The following is a 10,431-nucleotide window of genomic DNA, read 5'->3' as shown; positions in this document are numbered from 1 at the left end:
ATAGTTGTCATACAGAAGTACAGAATACTTTCATACAAAATGCTTCTTACTGTTACGCTCCAGAGACTGTGCTAGACAAGATAGTATCAAATAACATAGTATAGCATGTAAATTATAAGTAGAAAATGAGGTCACAGTGTTCAGTATAGACATATGTACAATGTTCGATGCAGAATAGACGTAACAGGTGCACAGGAAGCTAACAAACAACCAGAAAATAATGTCCCTACCTACATGTGGTGTGCACTAAACTATATATTTTAACAGCATTAAGTAGTCACATCAAATTATAAACAAAATAAGGGCATACTCACCTGTTTGATGAAACGGCTCAAGCCCCCACGTTACACAACATGTAACGAACACCCACACTATAGCACCACGACACACCATGCAAAACAACAACAAAAAACACCAAACAATTTCTAGGGGTAAATATCCCGGACGAGCCCCCAACGGTTACGACCCTGGCTCAAAGGCACACAACCTATGTGCAAAACCGACACCAAAACCCGTGTTTAACCCAAAAAGACTACTCTAACCATGAAATACCGATACAAACTAAAGAACAAAGGATAGAAGAACATGACAACTCTCCCTCCAGCCACAGACAGCCTGCATGTGTGACTGAAAGGCTGGTTTTAACCTGCCAGCAGGTAACCAATCAGCAGCAATTAGCTAATTAGTAGCCCTCACCTGCATGCCCAGTGACCAGTGATGCCACAGATTACTTGTAAAAGTAATCTGATTACTGATTACTGATTACTCCTTTAAAAGGTAATCTTAGTTACTTTACTGATTACTTGATTATCAGAGTAACTTAGTTACTTTAAAAGTAACTAGGTTACGAAGTCGTCCCCCCTGCTGCTGCCACAACATAAGAATGACAAAAAAATTTGTAAAATGTACTCAGTTTGAGTAAAATGTACTAATAGGGCAGGTAGGCCTATCTATAGATCTATAGATTTCACAAAAGATAAATGGTCAATAACACCACATGTAGGCTGATATGTAGCCTACCTTTGAGGCCTGCCCCATTCAGATATGGTTCTAATGTTCCTAGTGAAACAGGGGAGAGGGGTGAGTAAACCAGTGATTATATCTCAGTAACAGAATCTTCTCAAACCTCTTGTCAGAAAGTCTGTTCCTTCTAGGCGTGAGCACCAACCCTCCCAGACTAAAAAGCCGTTCCACAGGAGCACTTGATGGTATTGTGTGCTACTGACAACCTACATACTGCAGTATGGTGTTCCATGTTCATGAATAGTGCAATGCAAAAGATGTTTAACTCAAAGGTGGAACATACTGTTTGGCTGGTGCACCTCCGAGTCCTGTAGAAGTCGATGCTTCGGCTTTGGTTTTTTTTCTATCCGTTTGGTCGTGCTGTGCTGTATATTCCATATGCGGTAGACAGTATTTTGTTTCCTCCGCAAAGTGAATGTTTTTTTCACCCGGCTTAGCTGACACAAACGTTAAGTAGACTAGTGAACTTCCAGTGCAAGAAAGCGTTACCAGCGCAAGCGTCTCCTCGCTAGGTCAGCCTGATAATAACAATAACAGCCGCGCCCACCAGCATGGATCAACACGCGAGGTTGCGTGCTGTGACGTCACTCCCAATACAAGGAAAAGCTCTCCAAACTTATATTTGACTGTCGAAAACGAAAGAAAATACTGCATTCCGCCTGCATTATGATGAGATAGTAACGAAATAGTAACGCACAGCCACTTGGACAAGTAACTGCAATCAGATTACTGGCTTGTAAAGATTAACGCGTTAGATTACTATTTTCGGGGAAAAGTAATCAGATTACAATAACGCGTTACTTAGTACTTAGCACCTTCAGAACCTCAAAAGGACCGACGAACCGGGGGTTAAGCTTCTTGGCCGAGGATCGAAGCGGAAGGTCCTTGGCGGACAGCCACACCCTCTGCCCAGGGTGGTACGTCGGCGCAGGGATCCGGCGCCGGTCAGCCCCACGACTGGCGCGCTCCGATGACCGGAGCAGTGCAGTCCTGGTGATCTCCCAGACCTGTCGGCACCGGTCGAGATGGTCCTGCACGGAGGGAACCACCACCTCCGACTCCTGTGCAGGGAAAAGAGGGGGTTGGTAGCCCAGGGATACCTCAAAAGGCGAGAGGCCGGTGGCGGAACTGACCAGGGAGTTGATGGCGTACTCAACCCAGGGGAGGAACCGGCTCCAGGAAGCGGGTCTCTCGGCAGCCACACAACGGAGAGCAGACTCCACGCTCTGGTTCATCCTCTCTGTTTGTCCGTTAGTCTGGGGATGATAACCAGAGGAAAGACTGACTGTTGCCCCCAATCCCTTGCAAAAGTCGAACGGCAGGGAGGGAGAGGTTAGCCTGGTAAGTGGTTCCGCCACCTGGCTGTAGTTCCGGATGAATCTTCGGTAGAGGTTTGCGAACCCGAGGAAGCTCTGTAGCTCCTTCCGAGAGGTGGGTTCCGGCCACTCCTCCACGGCCCGGATCTTGCGAGGATCAGCTCGGGTCAAGCCGCTCTCCACGATGAAGCCCAGGTAATCGACGGAATCGGAGTGAAATCGGCACTTCTCTGCCTTGACGAAGAGCCGATTGTGGAGGAGGCGCTCCAGCACACGGCGGACATGCTGGACGTGTTCCTCGAGGGTCTTGGAGAAGATGAGGATGTCGTCCAGGTATACCACCACAAACTCCTCCAGCATGTCACGGAGGACGTCGTTCATGAGCGCCTGGAATACCGCCGGAGCGTTGGTGAGGCCGAACGGCATCACCAGGTACTCGTAGTGGCCCCTGGGAGTCTTGAAGGCGGTCTTCCATTCATCGCCTTCTCAGATACGGACCAGATGTTAGGCACTCCGGAGGTCCAGCTTGGTGAAGACGGTAGCCTGGGTGAGGGGCTCGAAGGTGGAGTTCATGAGAGGAAGAGGATACTTGTTCTTAATGGTGATCTCGTTGAGTTGGCGATAGTCGATGCAGGGTCGAAGGTCTCCATCCTTCTTCCCAACAAAAAAGAAACCGGCCGCCACCGGGGAGGAGGAAGGCCGAATGAGGCCTGCTGCCAAGAACTCAGAGATGTACTTATCCATCGCTGCCTTCTCAGGGACGGTCAGACTGTAGAGGCGGCTGCCGGGAAGGGGAGCCCCAGAGCGGAGGTCGATGGCACAGTCGTAAGGCCGGTGAGGCGGAAGGGCCTGAGCCCGGGACTTACTGAAAACCTCCTCGAGGTCGTGGTATTCGGGGGGAATAGTCGAGAGGTCCGGGGGCGGCTCACAAAGGGAACTCCGGGGCGAGGGACTGGACGCCGCCTGAAGACACTGGGCATGACAGGAGGAGCTCCACCCCCTGATGGTACCGGAGGACCAGGCGATGTGGGGCTCATGCAGCGAGAGCCAGGGCCGACCCAGGACTACTGGGACAAGAGGGGATCTGGTGATAAAAAACTGGAGTCTCTCAACGTGGTTACCAGCAATGGTGAGAAGGACTGGACAGGTGCGTTGAGTGATTTCAGCCAGGCGGTGCTGGTCCAACGCGAACACCTCCAAGGGTCTCTCGAGGTCCTCAAGTGGAATGTTGGCCTGGGTGGCAAACTCGAAATCCAGGAAACTCTCATCAGCACCCGAGTCAATGAGTGCCTCCACCGTCGCCCGTTGGTCCGCCCAGGCTAGGGTGACGCTCGTCAGACGGTTAGGTGGTGCACGGGTGTGGGAACAAGAAAAACGGCTCACCAGGATCTCCCGGGGTCCCGGCGAGCCTGGTCTTTTGGCCGGGTTGGGCAATTGGAGATACAGTGTTCATCCCGGCCGCAGTAAAGGCAAAGGCCGGACCTGAACCTCGCCTCCCGTTCAGCTTGGCTAAGATGAGAACGTCCCAGCTGCATGGGTTCCTCCTCGGGCACCGAACGGGAGGGGAAGGGGCCACCAGTTGCGGAGGGAGCAGGACGGACCGCAGTACCGTCACGAGTGCGGGGGGTCTGGGGAACGTCTGGGGGTCCCAGTCGGGCTCTCTCACGCCTTCTCTCCTGGAGGCGTCCGTCGATGCGAATTGCGAGGTCGAATAGGCCCTCGAGGAAATCAGGCTCCTCACGGGTCGCGAGCTGGTCCCTTAGTGCGTCGTTGAGCCCCCTCAGGAAGGTGAGACGAAGCGCTTGATCGTTCCAACCGCTCTCCGTTGCGGCCAGTCTGAACTCCAGCGCGTAGTCGGTGACACTGCCACTGTCCTGCCGGAAGGTGCCCAACCGAGCTCCTGGGTCCTGGCCATGAGCTGGGTGATGTAAAACCCTGCGGAGCTCTGCCACGAAGTCTGGGTAGGAAAAACAAAAATCAGCCCTCATTGACCAGGAGGCAGTAACCCACTGTGCTGCTCGGCCTGAGAGCAGGTTAGTCATGTAAGCCACTCGGGCTCCCTCTGAAGTAAATCGGCTGGGTTGATGAAGGAAAACCAACTCACATTGCATGATGAATGTGGCACAAACCTCGAAGTTACCGTTAAACAAACGTGGTTCAGAGAGACGGGGCTCCCGAGGTGCGAGGTCGGGAGGCACGGGGTCCGCCACGGCTGCGGGTGGTGCTCTGGCCGAGACTCCTGGAGTAGGTGGGGTTACAAGCAGGGCGTTAAATGCTTCACTCAACGTCTGTAGTTGGTGCAGAATATCAGCCTGCTGATTACCCTGGGCTGTCTGCAGGGTAGCCAGAGAGCTAAGGGACTCCTGAATAGGCTGGACCTGGGCCCGGAGGTCCTGCACAGCAGCCGCAGCCGCACCTAACTGTAGGCTGTGGTCGTTGGTCAATTCGATCTGGACCGCCAACGCTGCCTTGACCCTGTCTGTGTCGGCTGGGGTCGTCATGGTCGGGTCGTAATGTTATGGTTTGAAACCGACCCCAACAGCACGGCACAGACAGGTAGTTCAGAGTTAGCCAAAGACTAGGGTGTATTTATTTCTGAAACAGGAATGAGCGAAATAACAATAAGAACAACAAAGGGGAGAATATTCTTGGCAGAGTTGTCTGCGGCTCTGCAGATCGTCCCGGTATTGAGATGGTGAAGCGGCGTAGCGCCACTGCCTCTGCGGCTCTGCAGCTACTCCAGGATCCAACTCGGGGAGGAACGGAGAGAGAGAGAGAGTGGTCAATAAACAAGCCAACGGAATACAGAGGCAGTCCAGTCCTCCTTAGCTGAGTCCAGTATAACCACATGTGACTTAATCTTCAGTGTTACCAACACACAAGTTTAGCTGAGTCCAGTACAATCACACGTGACTTAATCTTCAGTGTTACCAACACACAAGTTTAGCTGAGTCCCGTACAAAACAAAAACGGCAAATCTTCAGTGTTATCCAAACACACAGAAAACAGAGAATCCAAAAGGTTCGTTCCAAAAACTCACCAAAGCGCAAATGCGCAAAGCGGGCAACGAGGCACAGCTCCAACGGATGATAGAGAAACACAACAGCGGCGACTTCCATAGACGTCCTGAAGAAAAACAGACGAGGTACAACAACAGGGGGAACAGACAGCAGCAGTGGTAATCCAAAACGACCCGACAACGATTGACAGAAAGACCCAAGTATATGAAGGGCTCTGGAGTGCTGATTACAAACAAACGACAGGTGCATGACGGCAATTGGTAATTGACCTAGAAGCGTGTGGCGGCAATGAGCCAATCCTCCTCACAGTACCTTGAAGCGTGTGGCGGGAATGGGCCAATCCTCACAGTTGCTGTACTCTGTTGTTTACTCTAAGCCATCCTAGGTTGTCAAAGTGGGCAGGGGTGAGGTGGGTTCTAGGAGTAAGGTCAAGCAATAGTCTAACCAGTTTGTTGTGTGATGTTTGTAATTTTGTTTTTAGCGCTTTTGAGGTGCTTTGGTACCATGAGGTGCAAGCATAGTCGTAGTACCCTTGAATGAGTGCTCCTGCCAGTTTTCAGGGTATTCTTGTTTACCAGAGAGAGAGGAGATCCGGTACAAGAATCTAGTTCATTGGTTGACTTTTTTGATTACATTGGATGCCATTTTGTCACAGGAAAGATTTGCCTCTAGGATGGAACCCAGGTATGTAATTTCATCTTGCCTTGTGACAATATTGTCACCCACTGTAACTGAGAAGCTGTCGGTCTTGCTGAGTTTGTTATTTGAACCGAAGAGAATGGACTCTGTTTTACCCAGGTGTAATGATAGTTTGTTATCAGCGAGCCAGGTGCAGATTCTGCCTAGTTCCGAGCTGAGGGTTTTTTGTGACCAAATCTTTTTATTTTAATTTTTCAAACAAGAAACAACACAGCACAATAATGACAATAATACATACAGACATCCAAAACAATAAATACAAAAAAAAAACCATAACCATCAACATACATGAATATTTGCTCGTTCTGTCAAAGGCCTTCATCGCGTCTAAGGACATGACAGCCGTAGGGGTTGCGACATCCTTACTGGCATCAATCACGTGCAGTAAACGTCTGATATTATCCGTGACCAGTCGGCTTCGTATAAAGCCGGTCTGATCGGGGTTCACCAGAAATGTCATATGCCTTTGGAGATGGATGGCTAGCACCTTAGCAAATAGCTTGAGATCGGCTCCGAGGAGACTTAAGGGTCTATAGCTGCCACATTCAGTGGGGTCCTTATCTTTCTTGAGTAGAACAAATATAAGCGCCATATTGACATCCCTGGAAAAATTGCCCTCCTCGACTGAGTGTAAAATCATTGAGAGTAATAAGGGACCAAGTATATCCCAAAATGCAGTGTATAGCTCCGGTGGGATGCCGTCCCAACCTGGAGCCTTGCCCCGCTGCATGTCCGCAATTGCTTCCCTGAGTTCCTCCAGTGTGATAGGTTCAGCTAACTGCTTTGCGTCCTCCTCTGAGACTTGTGGTAGGTTTATTTGATCAAGATAGCCCTCCAGCTTGGCGTGATCAAGGACCACTTCTGACTCGTATAGGTTGGAATAAAATGAGCGAAATGTGTCATTGATTTTTTTGGGGTCGGTGGTTATCTCCCCCTGTTGGTTCTTAATGACAGGGATATCCGCAAATTGATCGCTGGCCCGTATTTTCATAGCCAGTAGATGACTAGGTCTAGAGCCATGAAAGTAGTAGTGTTGTATTAGTAGAGTTTATCTCCTTTTTCACCACTTTAATTTGGAGTTCCAGATGGTTATAATATTTGCGCTGCATAGATGACATCAATGCTTTATGCTGCTCTTCCAATTCCACCAACTTGGATAGGCACCCCTTGCGGAGGTTGGATGCAAATAGAGTGGTATTACTCCTAATAAACCCCTTGACCGCATTCCACAGAATTCTGGGGTCTTGCGCACCGAACCAGCATTAAACTGCATGAATTCAATGAGTTTCACTCTAAATTGAAGATTAAATTCATCGTTCTTCAGCAGTGTTGAGTTAAAGCGCCATCTAGGGGCACAAGACGTCAATTTGCTGAGTGAACCCTTAAGGAGGATGTATTTGTGGTCTGACAGTGCAATTGGCTTTAATTCAACATCAAAACTCTTGAATAGCCTAGGGGAGGAGAAGACATAATCAATTCTGGAGAAAGTCTTATGTCTCGCGGAGAAGAAAGAGCAGTCTCGCGAGGTTGGGTTGAGTACCCGCCACATATCCATAACCCCGGTGTCTTTAGACTAGCCACGTAGGGCCGCGGACGCCTGCTTTTGTTCGTGGGAGACTTCATCTCCGGATTTATCAACCAATGGATCCCACATGGCATTGAAATCAGCACCCACTATGAATGAGTACTCAGGTAATTTCAGCATCTCTGTAGTGAGTGCAGTATAAAATTGTGCATCATACACATTAGGGGTGTATGCAGCTATAAGAGCAATTTTCCTGTTAGTGTATTCCATTTTTGCTATAGTGATTCGTCCTTCAGCATCCGACCACACGTCTATTAGTTTAATATTTAGCTTCCGCTTAGCCACTATGGCTACCCCCCTGGATCTCGTGCTAAAAGAGGATGAACCTATATTATGATAAAATTTGTTCGCAAGTTTAGCACTGTCAGCCTTCAAAAGATGTGTTTCACTCAGCAAAGCCACATCGACCTCCTGTCTCTTCATCCATGTAAGTACACTTGTGCGTTTATGGTGGATATTAAGCCCCCCTGAATTCCAGATTAAAATGTTTAAATTAGCCATAGTCCAACCAGGTTGCAGTATGATTGAACATGATTCCCCTGAAGTATAGTACCATAATATATACACAACCCCACACTAAGGACCTGTTGGGGCGAGAGGAGACATACAATAGAAAGAGCAAAAAGAAATAAGAAACAAACCCCCCCCCTCAAAAATCTTGTCCGATGTGACGATGTCGATCAAACATCGCCTGGCACTGTGACCGGGTCACAGCAACCAGGACCACACTATGTAAATGTACCATTCTAACCAGAATTGTATATTGTAACAACTTAGAAATAGGGGGAATCCCCCGTCTCCCAACAGAGAGTATCAATCTATGTCTAAATAGACTTCAGTGCATAGAACATTATACATACGAAAAAGGCACATGGTACATAGCTCGTCCGAACTGAACTTCATTAAAGTGACTTACTCTTAACACAAGTCGGAATAACATCATCGTGGAAAACAAACCCCCGTGCTGTCCACGTTGAGATTGTGCAGTGTCGGCGACAGATCTGTATTCTGTTAGAAAATGAAAGTTAAATTCACAATATTGTCCGCCGCTGTAGGATCGCCTCAACTTGCCAGCCGCATATAGTTCGTTACAAGGGGGGAACAGCCCCCTCAAATGGACGGATCATAATCATATTCAGTTTGTTTGAGTGAAGACTGTGATCTTCAACCCGCCCGGTCCAAGCCAAACGGAGATAATAAACAGTAAACAAACGTAATATCCCTCGCGCCGCTTACTGGGGAGCCCAAGTGCTGTATGATAAAAAGGCAATAGATAAATAATAATGAAAAAACTGATAAGAGTATAGGGCGTCTGAATTACATTCAATTAGTCCGTAAACATATCCGTGACTGAAACAGTGCCGTATAGAGAAGTCAGGTATTACCGTCCCCCCGTCGGAGCGACCTTGCTGTTTCTTCGGATATATTCCTCCGCCTTGGTGGGTGATTTGAACAGCCGGTTGCATGAAACCTCTCCCCGACCCGTCTTCACCTTTAACGTTGCTGGGAACAGCAGAAACACCTCCACAGCTCGCTCCCGTGCCAGGTCCATAGCTCCTGCGAACGCCCTTCGTCGTCTGGCCGTATGGTCGCTGAAGTCAGCGGAGAATCTCAACGTACATCCATTTACCACCGGAGGTTTCTGCCTGGCCTCTCTCAGTATGTGCTGCCTCGTCTGGAATCTCAGGCAGCAGAAAATAAATGTGTGGGGGTACGCACGACCGCCCGTCATCTGGGTAGCGGGCCTGAAAATCCTGTGTGCTCTTTCGATCTCCGGCCGAGCTATCTTGGGGAACCATTTTGGGACCATTCTTTCAAGATACCCAATCGGGTCGTCATCTTCCGTCTCATCAGGCAGACCGTAAATCCTCACATTGCACCTCCTTCCGCGGTCCTCCAGGTCTGCCGCCTTCAGTTCACAATCACGCAGCCTGTCCTCCAAGTTTAATATCCCTGCGACGTTGGTCTCAGCCGCCTGTATGACCGCGGACATACCCTCTTCCGCCACGGTTAACCGGGTGCCTATTACAGCCACCTCCTCTTGTAACACATCCACCCTGCCCGTTAGCTTAGCCAGGATAGCGTCCGTCTCCTCTCGGAATATCGCCCTGATGAGATCTCTATCCACCTGGTTCAAGGTTCCCAACTTGCACTGCTCATGTTTAGACATAGTTCCGACTTCTGGAAAATTAAATGGTGTAAAAAATAAAAAGTATTCAAGGATAATGTGGTCCGGTTGCTGAGCACAGAAAAATCAGCCAGCCATGCGCTGTGGGGCGAAACCGGAAGTCCCCGAGCTGAGGGTTTTTTCAACCTGTAACTTGTTCTTGTCAGAGACCAGCAGGGCTGAGTCGTCCGCAAACAGGAACAAGTTGCAGTCACAAGCTGACAAAATGTCTTTTGCATAAATTAGGAACAGTAGCGGTCCTAGTATGCTTCCTTGTGGAACACCACAGATCACTGGGAGGGGGGGGATAGGGTATTGTTTACCTCCACCATCTGTACTCTCCCCTCCAGGTAGGATTGTATCCAGTTTGATGTGGTCGTTCAAATAGAGAAGGCATGTGTCAGTGGAGTGGGATGTTCTGAAGCCAGATTGGAATTCGTAGATTCGATTTTTTTCCGCAAGGTACTTTTCGACCTGTTCGTATACTTTTTCCATGACTTTCAAGATGGAGGTAAGAATAGAAACAGGGCGGTAGTTGCCTGGGTCTAATTTGCTGCCCTTTTTGTGCAGGGGGGTTACTCTCGCAATTTTGAAGTCTTTGGGTATGTGTCCCTGTTTTAT

This window comes from Notolepis coatsorum (genome assembly GCF_963971535.1).
Source record: "Notolepis coatsorum genome assembly, chromosome: 9".
In the NCBI taxonomy this organism is placed as follows: Eukaryota; Metazoa; Chordata; class Actinopteri; order Aulopiformes; family Paralepididae; genus Notolepis; species Notolepis coatsorum.
Note: the sequence above shows the minus strand (reverse complement) of the source record.